Source organism: Callithrix jacchus, chromosome 3, assembly GCF_049354715.1.
Source record: "Callithrix jacchus isolate 240 chromosome 3, calJac240_pri, whole genome shotgun sequence".
NCBI lineage: Eukaryota > Metazoa > Chordata > Mammalia > Primates > Cebidae > Callithrix > Callithrix jacchus.
In genome coordinates, this window is record NC_133504.1 from 88,565,361 (window position 1) to 88,582,490 (window position 17,130).

At 40.4% G+C, this 17,130-nt stretch overlaps 1 long non-coding RNA gene across 4 annotated transcripts in view; it reads right to left on the reverse strand.

The window, feature by feature from the left end:
* LOC108590833 (uncharacterized) overlaps positions 1-17,130 on the reverse strand; it is a 121,736-nt gene that overhangs the window by 96,120 nt on the left and 8,486 nt on the right. The gene's annotated exons all lie outside the window — the stretch shown is intronic.

Genomic DNA, 17,130 nt, shown 5'->3' on the forward strand with positions numbered 1-17,130 from the left:
CACAAAACACAAAACAAAGCAACACAACAACAACAAAAACACAAAGCTGGAGGCATCATGCTATCTGACTTCAAACAATATTGCAAGCCTACAGTAATCAAAACAGCAAAGTACTGGTACCAAAACAGAGATATAGACTAATGGAACAGAACACAGACCTCAGAAGTAACTCCACACATCTACAACCACCTGAACTTTGACAAACCTGACAAAACAGTAAGTGGGGAAAGGATTCCCTATTTAATAAATGGTGTTGGGAAAACTGGCTAGCCATATGCAGAAAGCTGAAACTGGATCCCTTCTTTACACCTTATGCAAAAATTAACTCCAGATAGATTAAAGATTTAAACATAAGACCTAATGCCATAAAAACCCTAGAAGAAAACCTAGGCAATACCATTCAGGACAAAGGCATGGGCAAGGACTTAATGACTAAAACACCAAAAGCAATAGCAACAAAAGCCAAAATAGACAAATGGGATTTAACTAAACTTAAGAGCTTCTGCACAGCAAAAGAAACTATCATTAGAGTGAACTAGCAACCAACAGAATGGGAAAAATTTTTGTAATCTACCCATCTGACAAAGGGCCAATATTCAGCATCTACAAACAACTTAAATTTACAAGAAAAAAAAAAAAAGTGGGCCAAGGATATGAACAGACACTTCTCAAAAGAAGACATTTATGCAGCCAACAAATGTGAAAAAAAGCTCATGATCACTGGTCATTAGAAAAATGCAAATCAAAACCACATTGAGATACCATCTCACACCAGTTAGAATGGCAATCATTAAAAAAATCTTGAGACAACATGCTGGAAAGGATGTGGAGAAATTAGGAACACTTTTACACTGTTGGTGGGAGTGTAAACTAGTTCATCCATTGTGGAAGACAGTGTAGTGATTCACGGATCTAGCACTAGAAATACCATTTGACCCAGCAATCCCATTACTGGGTATATACCCAAAGGATTATAAATCATTCTATTATAAAGACACATGCACACTTATGTTTATTGCAGCACTGTTCACAATAGTGAAGATTTGGAACCAACCCAAATGCCCATCAATGACAGACTGGATAAAGAAAATGTGGCACAAATACACCATGGAATACTATGCAGCCATAAAAAGGATTAGTTCATGTTCTTTGCAGGGACATGGAGAAAGCTGGAAACCATCATTCTCAGCAAAGTGACATAAGAACAGAAAACCAAACAGTGCATGTTCTCACTCACAAGTGAGTGTTTAACAATGAAAACACATGGACACAGGGTTGGGGGGGACATCACACACTGGAGCCTGTAGTTGGGTGTGGTGGAGGGCTGGGGAGGAATAGCAGGGGGTCGGGGGATAGGGAAAGAATAGCATTCGGAGAAATACCTAATGTAGGTGACAGGGTGATGGATGCAGCAAACCACCATGGCACGTGTAGACCTATGTAACAAAACTGCACATTCTGCACATGTACCCCAGAACTTAAAGTATAATTTTAAAAAATAAAAATATTCATCAAGGAAATGAAAAACAAAAACAAATCCACAAAGCTTGTCTGTAATATGATAGCTAGTTCTCAAACTAAGGGAGGATGTGTTGCGACCTTTTTCAAGTCTAAAGATATGTTTTATATAAAGTATGTTGTAATATCACCTGCTTGGTGGTAGGTAGAATATCACCTAATAAGTGTTCAGGGAGGATGAAGAACTTAAAGAAAGTAGAGAAGGTGTGAATTACTCCATGGAGAACAGGAGTAAAGAGCAGGAAGCCCACGATGATTGATGTGTGGTTTAGAGCAAGCCAATAAAACTGAGGACCATGATCCCTCTGCACTTTTGTACCGTTTGCATGTTATCTATTTAAACATCAACTGTTTGCCTTCTAACTCTCTCAGTTTGGCTTTGTTGACTTTTCACTGTCTCTTCATGTTAGGAAGGTAAATCTAGTCTGAGTTCTCAAACTTCAGCATTTATTAGAATCACCTGGAGAATTTGTGAAAACAGCTGAGTCCCACTAAATTTCTGATTCAAGAGATTTGGTATTGGACTTGATAATTTCGATTTTTAACAAGCTCCTAGGTGGTGGTTGTGCACTTAATCTAAGGTCCACACCTTCAGAAGCATGGCTAGTCTAGTCTATTTTACTAAAATATAAGTGACATTAATTTAGAGTGGTGACCTTCCTTTTACTGTAAACCTCTTCTGTGAATTCTCTCCTTATCAGTGCCTTAACTGAAATTCTGAGGTCACTCTTTTGCAACTCCTTCAAGTGGAGGGTGCTAATTTTTCCACAATTCTCCTGCTTAGATGGGAAGTTTGGCATTCATATTGCTCCTTATTGCTGACCCCATACAATTAATTCTTTATCCATGTGTAGAAAGCTCCACTTCTTTGAGTCTTATGCTAACTGGTTACTAGTACCCTCTGCCCTTCTTTGCAGCCATCTTCTCAGTCATTCCCTTCATTCATTGAATTCTTTAGTACCTGGTTCACAGTCTTATTTTTCTCCCTATATGCTATCATTTGAGGTGGCTTACAGGTCAACAGGGGCAATATAACAACACCTTATTCCAGTGTCTTCTCAGACCTCATTTCTAATGACTTTTCCACCCTCCAATTCTGCCACTCACTTCCCTGACACACTGATTTTGTCAATCCCTGAAGCTGCTCCAACTCTGGAATAATGCATTCAAATCTCCCATTCTGAGGACTCTCTCCTATCCTGCCAGGGTTTCCTTCCCAATGACTCCCGCTGTACCTGTTCTTGTTATTAACAACCACCTCAATTTCCTTTGCCTCTTGGCCCTCCTCAACATGCCCCACACAGCTCCACTTCTTCTCCTCTCCAACTTAGGTTACACAGAACAAACTTTCACCTACACTGATGCCAACAACTTCCTTACCCCATTGTTCTTTTGTGTGCCCACTTGGCAAAAGCCAACTATATAATAGCCCAGCTGTCCACCTTCTCCTCCACATCTTTACTTGGTGCTGTCCACTCAGTGCTATGGGAGAAAATCACTCAGTAGCCCAGATTGGTTCATCATAAATTTGAAGTCTCCAAATTCACCTGTGCATTCAACAACTACCAACAACCAACCATCTGTCTGTGTTTCCCTAATCATGGTGGTAATTCAAACTCTTTCTACTCTCCTTTAATTTCTTCCCTTGTCATTCTCAGTAGATGATCTTGCATTCACAAAAGAAAAGAAATCCACAGAGAGACTCTCTCAAACCCCTCCAGTAGACTGAAAGTGTGCCTCCCTCTACACCTTTGATTCCTTCTTCCCTTATGCTATAATTGAAAATGATGTCACTCTCCCTGCTTAAGGCTAACCCCTGCCACAAATGCTCCACATCCACCCCAGGCTTCTCAGATCTTGTCCTGTTGTTTCAACTTGTCCTTCCCTTTGACTAAAACATTTAAGTATATTTGGATATCTTCAATTTTTATAAAGGCCTTTCCTCAATGCTATGAGCCCCTTTAGCTGCTGGCTTTTTTTTTTTTTTTTTGCTTGCTGCCCCTTCAAGACTGACTTCGAGGAAGCTGATTATGTACTCACCATACCCACTTCCTCACCTTTCATTCATTATTCATTCCTCAATTTTGTTTTTTGTTTTGTTTTTGAGACAGAGTTTCGCTCTTTTTGCCCAGGCTGGAGTGCAATGGTGGGATCTCGGCTCACCGCAACCTCCACCTCCTGGGTTCAAATGATTCTCCTGCCTCAGCCTTCTGAGGAGCTGGGATTACAGGCATGCACTACCACACCTGGCTAATTTTGTATTTTTAGCAGAGACAGGGTTTCTCCGTGTTGGTCAGGCTGGTCTCAAACTTCTGACCTCAGGTGTTCCACCAGCCTCGGCCTCCCAAAGTACTGGGATTGCAGGCATAAGCCACACCAACCGGCCCTCCTAAGGCCATTATTAAGCCCTGCCCCAAATACACAGTGAAACTACTCTCTCCCCTAGTGAGCTCCTAAAGCCTTGGGAATTAAGTTACCATCAAAATGCCACTATCTCTACCCAAACTCCAGTTTTGATTACAGCTGCATATTTCTTGATGTGTAAGTGGCACCTCAAACTCAACACGTGCAGAACTGATCTTGCTCACTACCCCTCTGCCATATTCCTCCTCCTCTGCCCCCCATCACACGGAATAGTACCACCATTCACACAGTTGATGAAACCAAAACTTACCAGTCACATCTGACTCTACCCTCATCAGCCCTAATTACTCTTCATGACCAGCAGATTCTACTGACTCCATATAAACTACAACTGCCATCTTCACAGCATTGCATGGCCAGAAGCTAAGGCCTGGTAACTTGTGTGTCTTGTTGGAATTACTGTAACAGCAGGTCTCACAGTGGTTGGTCCTGCCCTACATACAGTAGCCAGAACGATCTTTCCCTGCTTAAAATGCTTTAACTTGAAGCTCTGTTTCTCTCAGGATAAATCTCAAATCCCTTACCATTTATAAGGCCCTTCTTTATTCAGTCTGTTATCTACTCCTCTAGCCTTGCCTCTCATTCTTTTCCTTGTAATTCATCTAGACAAACTGCATTTACTTTTCAGTTATTCAACCAGGCTATTCTCTATCATTTCCAGACTTTCTCTCTGTCACTGTTTTATCCCTCCTTAATCTAAAAGCCCACCTTGCCTCCCTACCTTCTACTTATCCTTTAAGTCTCAGCATAGTTGAACTTGTCTCAGAGGCTTAAAAAAAAAAAAAAAAAAGAGGCTGGGCTTAGTGGCTCACACCTGTAATCCCAGCACTTTGGGAGGCCAATGTGGATGGATCACCTGAATTCAGGAGTTCGAGACCAGCCTGCCAGCATGGTGAAACACTGTCTCTACTAAAAATACAAAAATTAGGTGTGCTGGTGTGGGCCTATAATCCCAGCTACTTAGGAGGCTGAGGCAGGAGAATCGTTTGAACCTGGGAGGCAGAGATTACAGTGAGCTGAGATTGCACCATTGCACTCCAGCCTGGACAAGAAAAACTCCATGTACAAAAAAAAAAATTAGCCAAGTGTGGTGGTGGGTGCCTGTAATCCCAGCTACTAGGAGGCTGAGGTAAGAGAATTGCTTGAACCCAGCAGGCAGAGGTCTCAAGAAAAAGAAAGAAAGGAAAAGAAAAAAGAAATCTCAGCTTAGACATTGCTGCCTCTGGGGAAGCATCTCTGGATTTTCCAGTATTGGTTGCATAGTTCTCCTCTGTGCTCCCTTTGCCTCTTGTACTTCATGGATCATAGCACTTTTGACATGCTATGGCTCCAAAAGAGAGAGAGCTCTATGTTGTTTGCCCTGATGTCTTTAATGTCCAGCACATAGTTGGCATTCAATATATATTAAATAAATATACTAATGAAAGCAATTAGCCAAAAAAAAAAAAATAGAACAAGTCATCCAGGGATAATATGAGCAACTGGGTGTGTGAACATGCAATGCAACAGTGAGCATGTAATGCATATTAAAACCTGCATGGCTTTTCTACTGATTCAGAATTGATAATAAAGAATCCCTCAATACGAGGGACATAAGTCTATGTGCATTTTCCTTTCTATTCTATGTAGTATCAACATCCAATAGTGATAGCAGAAAGGAATTGGTGGTGAGGCGGGGGATTTTTTTACTTCTTCTGAACCAAGTTATGTCCTGCGGAAAACAATTATCCAATAAAACAGTACTGAGTATTCCACAAATAAGATAATGCCGCATAAGAATATGAACTGGGGCCAGGCACGGTGGTTCATGCCTGTAATCCCAGCACTTTGGGAGGCAGAGGTGGGTGATCACCTGAGGTCAGGAGTTAGAGACCAGCCTGATCAACGTGGTGAAAACCCATCTCTACTAAAAATACAAAATTAGCTGGGCATGGTGGTACGTGCCTGTAATCCCAGCTACTCAGGAGGCTGAGGCAGGGAATCACTTGAACCTGGGATGCAGATGTTGCCGTGAGCCAAGGTCACTCCATTGCACTCTAGCCTGGGCAAACAAGAGGGAAACTTGGTGTCAAAAACAAAAAGAATATGAACCGGAATGTCTATTAAAGAGATAAAGGATAGATCTTTCATAAACACAATTTGGGAAATGCTGTCCTACAGCAGTATTTGCTCCAATTCAGTCAAAACTTGCCATAACTGAGGTATGCAGAGCCTTATTGCTCAACTCACATTCCTATCACAGGAGTTGTTCCAAGGAGTGACTATTCAGAGCTGTCTTCCCCAGTAACTCCTTACTCTGGCATTCTTTTCCACTCTTCCTTCCTCTTCATCTCCACTGCACTCAACCCTCAATTCCCCCTTATAGCTCCACCCTTAAATGCACCAGGATTCACTTATTAGCTTGAATTGAAGCCTGCTTTCAGTATCCACCAAATCCATCATTCACAGGCAATGACAAGTTCTCAAGTAATCAAGTCCCATCTGGAAAATGTTTTACAGTAGACTACATAAAAGGCAGTCAAGTAGATATAAGCTTTTCCAAATTATGAGTTGGTACTTACAAATTAAAAATAAGGTTGGAATACAGAAACAATGAAAGAAAGTGAGTCATATTTATAATGGACAAATATATCAAGTCACTGGCTGAGAAGACAGGAGTTCTGAAAGGGTCAAACTGTGGAGGAAATAATTGTTGACCTCATCTATGGTTGAGATATTTAGTAAATGGACAAAGTACCAAATATCTTAGCCATCTTGACATTGAATAATTATGGAATGTCCTATACTATTCCGTCTACCTTAAAACAAACATAAAAGCAGGGGATAACAAAAAATAGGATAAAGATGTTTGACTCAGCTTGGTGTGGTAGCTCATGCCTATGATCCCAGCACTTTGGGAGGCCAAGGGTAGATCACCTGAGGTCAGGAGTTTGAGACCAGCCTGGCCCACATGGTGAAACCTCATCTCTACTAAAAAAAAAAAATACAGGCCAGGTGTGGTGGCTCATGCCTATAATCCCAGCACTTTGGGAGGCCAAGGCAGGGGAATCACCTGAGGTCAGTGAAGCAGGAGAATCGCTCCACCTGGGAGGTAGAGGTTGCAGTGAGTCGAGATCACACATTCCACTCCTCCTGAGCAACAAGAGCTAAACTGTGTCTCAAAAGAAAAAAGATGTTTGACTATAGAACTTCCCATTAGATAGTTTTAGCTACACATTTTTTACTGTTGTAGATTTACTGCCCACAACTTACTGTCTACAGTTTACTGCCACAATTAGCTCTCACTTTCTTCTTTAATTCATCTAGAAATTTTGGTACTGCTCTGAGAACTCAAAAACAATAAAGTTTGTTTTCTACTTTTAAGGCTAAAATATTCATTAATTTTTAAAGAGTACTCTACTCTCTGACTAGTTATCTTTTCCCAAAATGTCAGAAAGGAAAAAGCCTAATTATACTATTTCAGGTACAAAAATAGGATAAGAAATATACAAGAAAGGGGAAATTAAGATAATATTTGTTAAAATTTAATAGGTATTCTTGGATTTTAAAAGATGAAATACAATGCAGTTTTAACCTGACATAGGGATGAATATATTAAAAATCTATAGCAAACATTTCTTATTAGCAAAAAGGAACATTTCTATTAAAATGAAAAACAAGAACATTTAACACTATTTCTTCTATTAAATTAATAGAAGCAATATTAGTCTAATTAATTATACTATTAAATATTAATAGTATATTTAATAGAAGCAACAATACAATTAGAATATGCAATTAGCCAATGCAAATAATGCAATTAGCCAATGTAATTAGAAAAGTAAAATAAAAAGGTTGAAAACAAAACTGCCTGTACTAATTCTATGGCTGCTCTAACAAATTCACAAAATTCAGTGGCTTCAAATAGCACAAATGCATTATCTTACAGTTCTGTCATTCAGAAGTCCAAAATGGATCTCATAACGCTAAAATTAAGGTGTTGGCAGGGCTGCACTCCTTTCTGGAAACTCCAGGGAAGAATCGTTAACCATGCCTTTTACAGTTTCTGGTGGCTTCTTTCATTCCTTGGCTCATAAACCCCTTTCTTATTCCTCGAAGACAGCAACGTTAGGCCAAGTCCTTCAGATGGTGCCATCACTCTGGATCTCTCTCTTCTACCTCCCTATGTTTTAGAACCCTTGTGATTACATTGGGCCCACCTGTATAACCCAACATATGCGCCCTATTTTAAGCTCAGCTGATAGCAATCCTAATGCCACCTGCAACCCTAATTTCTCCTTGGCATACAGCATAACATATTGACAGGTTCTGGGGATTAGGACATGGATATCTTCAGTGTGTCCTTCTGCCTACCACACTGCCACCACTCACAAGTTGTGTAGATAGATAAACCTAAAGAAATTATAAACCATCAGATTTTGTGGTATTGTCATCTTCTAAAAATTACAAGTAGTTAGCATAGAATTGCTACGTTTTTATAAAGATACTTAGCCAAAACAGGGCTGCAGGTAAAACATAAAGATGCCATTGACATCTCATACCTTTCACATGTTCCTCTAGTAAGAATACTTGAAACACTTATTATAGTAATACTTAGCAAATTTTTATTGACTTCCATTTATCTTCAAAATGTGAATTTTTGCTACTTGTATTGATTTCAGTTGGCAGGCTGTTTTGGGCCTTGTTTTGTTTTCTTTTAGGCTGTCTGAGGATTTTCTGAGAGAGCATGTGACAGGACACTACACTTAATCCTCATACCCCTGGAAAGAAAATATAATCCTCTCTCTTTTACAAATAAAGCTGAGACTCAGAGAAGTTGGATCAGCAGCCCAAGATTATTAAGTAAATAAGTGGCTGAGAAGAGATTTTTAATGCAGGACAAATGTTATAGCTCTTTCCACCCCGCCACTATGCCCTGTTACTAAGTGACTAACACTTTTTCTAAGTCTGAGGTGACATGATCCCATATGTGGCTAGTGATAATAAACAACTATAAATACCACTTTATATTTCTACACTACTTGGTATTTTTAAATCATTTCCTATCAGTTCTGATTCTCCCAGTAATTATGTCAGATTAATAACAGTACATTAATATTTCACTTGGAAAAAAGAGTCCAAAGAGAAAGAGTGACTTAGCCAATGTGATACAACTATTCACAACAGAGGCTGGAACCAGAACCTCCTAACTCAGAACTTTGTCCTTTCACCAAGACATGAAGCGTGAAAGCCCAAAAAAGCAAACAGTGTTCCAAAAGCCTTTTTGACATGTGTTTTCCATGAGATGTTTTTGGGTAAGAAAAAAATCTATTCTAAATTTATCATTTTCTTTTTCTCCCTTTTTTAAATATTAGGAAAAAATTATATCTAGAATGTTCTCAATTGATGTTTGCAAAGTCTTTTTTGGCATCCAAAACATAAATAGTTTAGTGTTGAAGAACTCTGTTACTGGAGCCAATTAGCCTATTTGTTTTTTTGGATTTTTTTTTTTTTGGTCTCTGTCTCCCAGGCTGGAGGGAGATCTCAGCTCAATGCAACCTCCACCTCCCGGGTTCAAGCAATTCTCCTGCCTCAGCTTCCCAAATAGTTGGGATTACAGGCACATGCCACCAATCCCAGCTAATTTTTATATTTTTAATAGGGACAAGATCTTGCCATGTTGGCCAGGCTGGTCTCAAACTCCTGACCTCAGGTGATCCACCTGCCTCGGCCTACCAAAATGCTGGGCTGATAGGCAGGAGCCACCACACCTGGCCCAATTAGCCTGTATTTGAATCCTGTTCAACCACTTACTAAAGCAAGTTATCTGATCTCTGTGGGCCTTGGTTTTCTAATTTGTAAAATGGAAAAGATAAAATTACCTACCTCAAGGTGGTAAGTTAATACACATATTTAGTGAGTTAATATATATACATGCTTAGGTCAGACTCTGGCCCAGAGTCAACTGTCAATGAACCACTAGCTATTTTTCTCTTCAGAACAGAATCCTTGCATATCTATCAGATTAGCAGAAAGTTGGCAGTGATTAAGAAGGGTCTGCTCTATGTTAAGAAAGTGAGACATTGTTCTTAAAAGCTAACTGCTTTTTTTTTTTTGCATTTTAATGACTATTTAGTGTCCCAAAAGTACCTATACATTATATACCAACTTCAGGACTAATTTTTATATAAAAACTAATGAGAAAAAAAGGTAGTTTTCTTCAGATAACTTAAAAAAATGTCACCACCTCTTAAGACACTTAGCAAGTTGCCTTGTGTAAAGATAGTAAACTATTGACAGGAAAAAGATATGGGACTCTCAGGACTGAACAATTTATGAGAAAGCCATTAAAAGACAGCTGTATTAAGAATCATTGAAATAGGGGCATTTTGCTATGTTCTCACCCCTATTGTTTGCACAGCCTAGTTAAACTGCTGGACAAGCTAGAATTCCAAGTGTCTTGCTCAAACAGTTATGCATGCCAGAACACTTATATAACCCTGAACTTTTGTATTCCAAGCTTGCCTGGCATTATGCCACATATTGTAATACTAACACAGACAAAGAGATTATTAACACCTAGCTTAGGGTAATGGGCTTTTAATGAACTAGTCTCTTCCTGTTCAACTAGAATAGTACAGAATTTTATTGACATGCAATAAATACTGACTTATAAAAATGTCATTACAACACTCTTCTGTCATATAACTTTTTAGCAATTCAGTGTGTGCTTTAGTTCACTTAAATATATTTTCATTTTGACTAAAACATTAAAGCATTATTATATAAAATATAGCACAGCCAAAAGTCAATAAATAACTGCAATGATGCTTCCTCCACAGAGATGATGCCTCTAACTCACATGTGCATAGGTTGTTTTTCTAACACTAGTGATAGGTTTGCAGTGAACCAAGGAAATGCTTTTGTTCAAGGTCCTTCACGGCCAGTGACATGAATTTAAGTGATCCACCAACATGGCCAAACCTAACTGGTTCCTTAGCTCTGTATAATGTGGGCACTATGTGACCAAACTCTGATCAATCAGTTCAGTTTAACAGTTCCTCAGAGGGTTGCAGCCAAGCTCTGCAAATACGACATGAATTCATGAGCAACACAAGTAAAGAGGTCATAGTAATAGATGTCATTGACTCAGTGCTTACCACATACTGTTATCCTGAAGTGTCATGTATCTTATTTCATTCTTACAATCACACTGTGAATTGGGCACTTTATTATTCTCATTCTACACATTAGAAAACAAAAACTCAGAAAGATAAGTAATTCACCCGGGCTCACACAGCTAGAAGATAGCAGAGACAGAATTTGAAATTAAGCACCACACTCTCATCTACAAAGCTAAAATGAAGAGCCTTACAGTCAATGCAAAGTTAAAGATATGCCCAAAGTATACCATGGCACAAAGGAGAAACATTTGACCAAGGCCCCTCATTTCTCACTGTACAATTCAAGAATGCTAAAAAATTTATGACCGGACTTAGGATAGGAGGTCACAAGTCCACACAGGACTCCAAAGATCTCCCACATGTCTGTTTCCAATATCTGGAATTGGTCCACAGGGGATCTTGAAGGTGAAGTCCTCCCTCTAAGACCCTAACCCCAAAAATTAGGACCCTAACCCCTAAAAGTATTTTCTGTCCCCTCCATCAAACATATCAAATCCCATAATAAATTGGATTACTATCTCTTGAGATTTTCATTTCAAAAGCTAGCCATCATTCAATGCACCCTTCCTTCAATACAATAAACAGGAATCTATTTCTTCATTAGAGTAAATCTGACAGCAGGAAGATGCCAATTATAATGGTTAAACTAATAAAAACTTCAGGTATAACTCTGGACTCAGACATCAAACGCAATATATATATGTATTTGAACATTATACATTATATACCTGCAAATATATAAAAATATTTTTTTTACTTTTGTGTCCTGGAACAGTAGGAAATAGCACAAAGCACATTAGGAAACATGGTAAGAACAAATCCTATTGTATGGAAGCAGCTGGCTGGAAGTAATGCTCACACTTGAAATCTTGGCACCTTGGGAGGCCAAGGTGTGAGGATTGCTTGAACTCAGGAGTTTGATACCAGACTGGGCAACATAGTGAGACCCCATCTCTACCAAAAATGTAAGATATAGCCAGGTGTGGCTCATGCCTCTAGTCCTAGCTACTCAGGAGGCTGAGGTGGGAGGATCTACTTGCCCCAGGAAATTGAGGCTGCTGATGTAACCTGTGATCATCCCATTGCACTCCAGCCTGCTCAACAGAGCAGCAAGACTCTGTCTCAAAAACAAAAAAAGCTACTGATCCATATTCCAAAATAGACAACGATAAAATAGGATAAAATTAAGACCAAAAAAAAAACCCTATTGTGAGATTAAGGTGCTGTGTTGTTACATTTACTACATTCAGAATATTCAACCATTTAGACTGACATCACTGGTGAGAAATGTGAATCAGATAATGAAAAGAGATGCATTAAAAAAACACCGATAATCAGAATAAATCTTGTTAATGCTTCAATGCTCTTGAGTTAAGAGTATTTTGTGGTGGAATGACCTTCACATTCTCCTCAATTAACCAGCCCTTTCACAGTAAGGGAGGAGATAGGAATCATAGTACATAGATAACTGCATGTATCATGTAAAACTGGTAATTATAATTAAAGCTTCCATGTAATAGAACTCCATGGTTCAGAGTACTTATACGTACTCTCCTAAAAATAATTATATTTTGAATTCATATGTCTTCTAAAGTGCTGAGGGTACCTTCACCTAAAAAATTTAAGCAAGCAGAACCTACCCAGTGAAAGGAAACATAGTGTCAGTGAAAAGTAAGTAGGAATCATTTGCAATGTATTCCAGGACACCAGTAAACTCAACATTCAGATGTTCAGAAAATCAAAATCTGATTTAAACAGAAGTGAGAACATGGTGGGCAGGTAGAAGGTGTGGACGTTGGAGTATATGCAGGAAACCAAAAAGTAAACAGACACTCAGAAAACCAGCATGTGATCAAGTGTGGTGGCTCATGTCCATAATCCCAGCACTTTGAGAAGTTGAGGCAGTCTGATCACTTGAGGCCAGGAGGAGTTCAAGAACAGCCTAGCCAACACAGTAAAATCCCATCCCTACTTACCAAATAAATAAATAAATACATAAATAAAATTACCTGGACACAGTGGCATGCACCTGTAATCCCAGCTACCCAGGAGGCCCCTGAGGCACGAGAATCGCTTAAACCTGGGAGGCAGAGATTGCCATGAGACAAGATTGTGCCACTGCACTCCAGCCGGGGTGACAGAGCGAGACTCTGTCTCAAAATAAACAACTGGCATTTTGATTTTTTGAAAGAGTTCTTAGTTTCTCAAATGTTCATTGGCTGGTATTAAACAGGTGGCCTTATCCCTGTGTATCCACATTGTCTTCTCTAAGGGAGAGCTTCTATGACAAAATTTCCTCTTTCTGTAAGGACTCAATTATATTAGATTAGGGCTCACCCTAATGACCTCATCTTAACTTGATCATCTGCAAACCCTATTTTCCAAATAAAGTCATATGCGCAAGTACTTTTAACATATGTTAGAACTTTTTAACATATTTCGAGGGGACACTTTCAACCCATAAAAGGAGGATACACTAGAAAGAAAAAACCGAATACAGGTATATCAGGTACTACCCGCTTTTCTATTCCCCAAAACCATGGAACCCAGTAAACTACTGTGAAACTAGGAGTAATTTTCTGGAAGTGATGCTAATATTCTGGGATACAGTATCATGTTTGTTTCTACTAATTGCTTTTTAAAGAGAGGCCTTCATAATAAAGAAACTTTTGTTTTGGTATTGTTTTGAGTTTGTTTATTAATAACAGGTTTTTAGCCAGGTGTGGTAGCTCACTCCTGTAATCCCAGCACTTTGGGAGGCCAAGGCGGGCAGATCACCTGAGGTTGGAAGTTTGAGACCAGCCTGACCAACATGGAGAAAACCATCTCTACTAAAAATACAAAATAAGCCATGAATGGTGGTGCGTGCCTATAGTCCCAGCTACTCAGTAGGCTGAGGCAGGAGAATCACTTGAACCCAAGAGGCAGAGGTTGAGCAGAGATCATGCCATTTCACTCTAGCCTGGGCAACAACAGCGAAACTCCATCTCAAAAACAAAACAAAACAGGTTATTATGCAGTTAACAACAGGAATTTTATACTTCAGTCTGTACCAAAGTCTACAAGTCAAACAGGGACAACAAATAAGTAGATAGATAACCCATAGCTTTAAATAGTAATTTCCAAGTTGAGTGTGGTAGCTCATGCCTGTAATCCCAGCACTGTGAGAGGCCAAGGCGGGTGGAACCCTGAGGTCAGGAGTTTGAGACCAGCCTGGCCAACATGGTGAAATCCCATCTCTGCTAAAAATATAAAAATTAGCCAGGTGTGGTGGCAGGTGCCTATAATCCCAGCTATTCTGGAGACTGAGACAGGAGAATTGCTTGAACCCAGGAGGTGGAGGTCATAGTGAGCCACAATCAAGCCACTGCACTCCAGCCTGGGTGACAGAGCAAGACTCCATCTCAAAAAAGAAAAAGAAAAAAACAGTAATTTCCAAAGACAGGAATTTCTTACATTTTATTTTTGACTCATAATTGTGGATACTTATGGGACACAGTATAATCTTTCAATACATGAATACATCGTGAAATGATCAAATCAGGGTAATTGCCTTACCATCACCTCAAACATTTATAATTTCTTTGTAGTAAGAACATTTAAAACCTTCTCATTATTTTGAAATACACAGTATTGTTAAATATAGTCACTCTACTGTGCAATAGGACACCAGACATTATTTCTTCAAACTAGCTGCAATCCTGTACCCGTTCACTAACCTCTTCTCATTTCCAATTCTCCCAACCTACCCCCAACCCCACCCTGGCCCTCTGGTAACCACTATTCCACTCTGTTTCTATGAGATTGGCTTTTTGTTTGTGTGTGTTTAAATGGAGTCTTGCTCTGTCATCAGGCTGGAGTGCAATGCCATGATCTCTGCTCACTGCAACTCCACCTCCTGGGTTCAAGCGATTCTCCTGCCTCAGCCTCCCTAGTAGATGGGACCACAGGCGCATGCTGCCACACCCAGCTAACTTTTTTAGTAGAGACAGGGTTTCACCTGTTGGCCAGTATGATGTCAGTCTCTTGACCTCATGATCCGCCTCCCCTCGGCCTCCCAAAGTGTAGGGGGTACACAGCAACATATTCAAGCTTATGTTCAAGGTATTTGAGGTCGGGCATAGAAAAATACTGAAGCACTGTATATGTTGTGCATGGGAATGAAACTCCGTGGCTCTGAAAACAGGACAGGGAGTGGAGTGTGTGGTGTGATAAGGAATGGTGAAAACAGCCTCCTGAGAATGCAGTTTGAACGTGTACAAGGTCACAGGTACCTCAGCAACCCACCTCAAATGACCACCTAGTGGATGTCTATAGTTAATACGAGCCCTTTCAACAAATACTTGGTGGATGGATGCTGGGGCAGACTCTCAGAAGAGCTACCCTCTATTCCTGCTCAGCTGGAACTGTCTGAGTACTTTGTTCTTGGCATTCACTGCAAGCCATAAGCTCTGCAACTGGTGCCCCTGACATGATCACCTTAAATTTACACATGAAGGTGAAGAGCTCATCAATTTTTAGGGAATTCTGATAAGAAACAGTCCTGACTCCCATCAGGAGGGTGGGACACACACATAAAATATCAGGGGCTAGATTATTATGGATCAAGAAATGACCAAAGAGCAGAAAGTATTTTTTAAAACAGTACAACAGCTACTTAAGGCTATTCAGTGAACTGCAGAGCCTGGGGCTCCACACCAGCTTATGCTCTTCATTCAGTGGGAATGCCACTGGTTTTCTGATCAAGGAACCTTAGATTTAGAGTTATGGGAGCAGGTAGGTCACTGCCTGAAAAGAGGATATGAGCAAGGTCATTCTACTAATGTTACATTTTGACCACCTGGGTGCTGGTACGCTCTGCGTTGTATTCTCTTTATCTGCCAGACTGTGGTGAGTCAAACTGCCCATCTTCTCCACTTGAAGGTAATTCAGGAGATTTAAAGAAGAAGGAAAAATAGAAACCAGAGCAACAGGAAGACACTTCTCTCCCCATATCATTCCCTTCTATGGGGAATAAGAAAGAGGCTTTTTCTAGTGAGGATAAGGACTGACAGCAGCCTTGTCCTCCCCCAATAGAAAAGCTATTGCCCTCTTTTCCTCTACCCTTAAAGGAACCTGCATCTGTTGGCCTTGTTCAGGCAGCAGCACCTCTTTTCCTCCTTAAGGAGATTGAAGGCAGTGATTGTTCTTGGATAAGACACTGGGCAGCAAATGTCTATATGATTCAGTGGCTGCGTCTCCTTGACAAACTCCCGTGCTGGAGCGGTGCTTCCAGGAGGGAAAGAAAGTGGCTAATTATGATTGTCTTTCTAATATGCAAGTTCTCACTTCTTACATCTAGCATCAGCCTTTCTGGTCTTGTCTTCTTTCTGTTTCCCTGGAGTATAAGGGAAAGTTGCATGCTGCCTTCTGAATTTTATCCCAGAAAGCTCTGGCTTTCTTGCCACCCACAGAAGCCTGGGGCAGGAGAGTTGCTAAGATGCCATGGAGTGCCCATTTGGTCACTGGCAGCCTAGGCATGTTGCCCCTTTCTGGGTTTGTGGTGACAGAGGGGAGGCCAAGAGGCAAGACCAGGTTCCCAGCTAGCTGCAGTCAGCTCCAGCCTGGTCCTTAGAATTCTCTTCACCATGGTCACTTGCCTTAGTAACCATGCCCAGAAAGTGGCTGCTGCTTGCTGTGCTACTGCTTTTCCTACTTATACCTTCCCTGCTACCCCTCGCATGTCTCAGCTGAAAATCAATTCCTCGTCTTCCCTGGATCCCTAAGGGAAGGGCTAAGAAACAGTCCACATGCACCCCAACCTTACTAGCCTAAGGTGGGCACAGAGGTGTGGAGCAGCCTAGAGTACCGAGCTCTGGGAGAGAAGCCTGCTAACGAGGGGGTCTCCCGTAGCCACATGTTACATGCTAAAGGTGGACGAGCTCTACCAGCTGCTGTTGTCTTCAGAAAATCAATGCAGCAATGAGCAATGTTTCTTTTTTTAAATAAAATGTTTAAAAACACCGTGGCTGGGAAACTTCAAAGA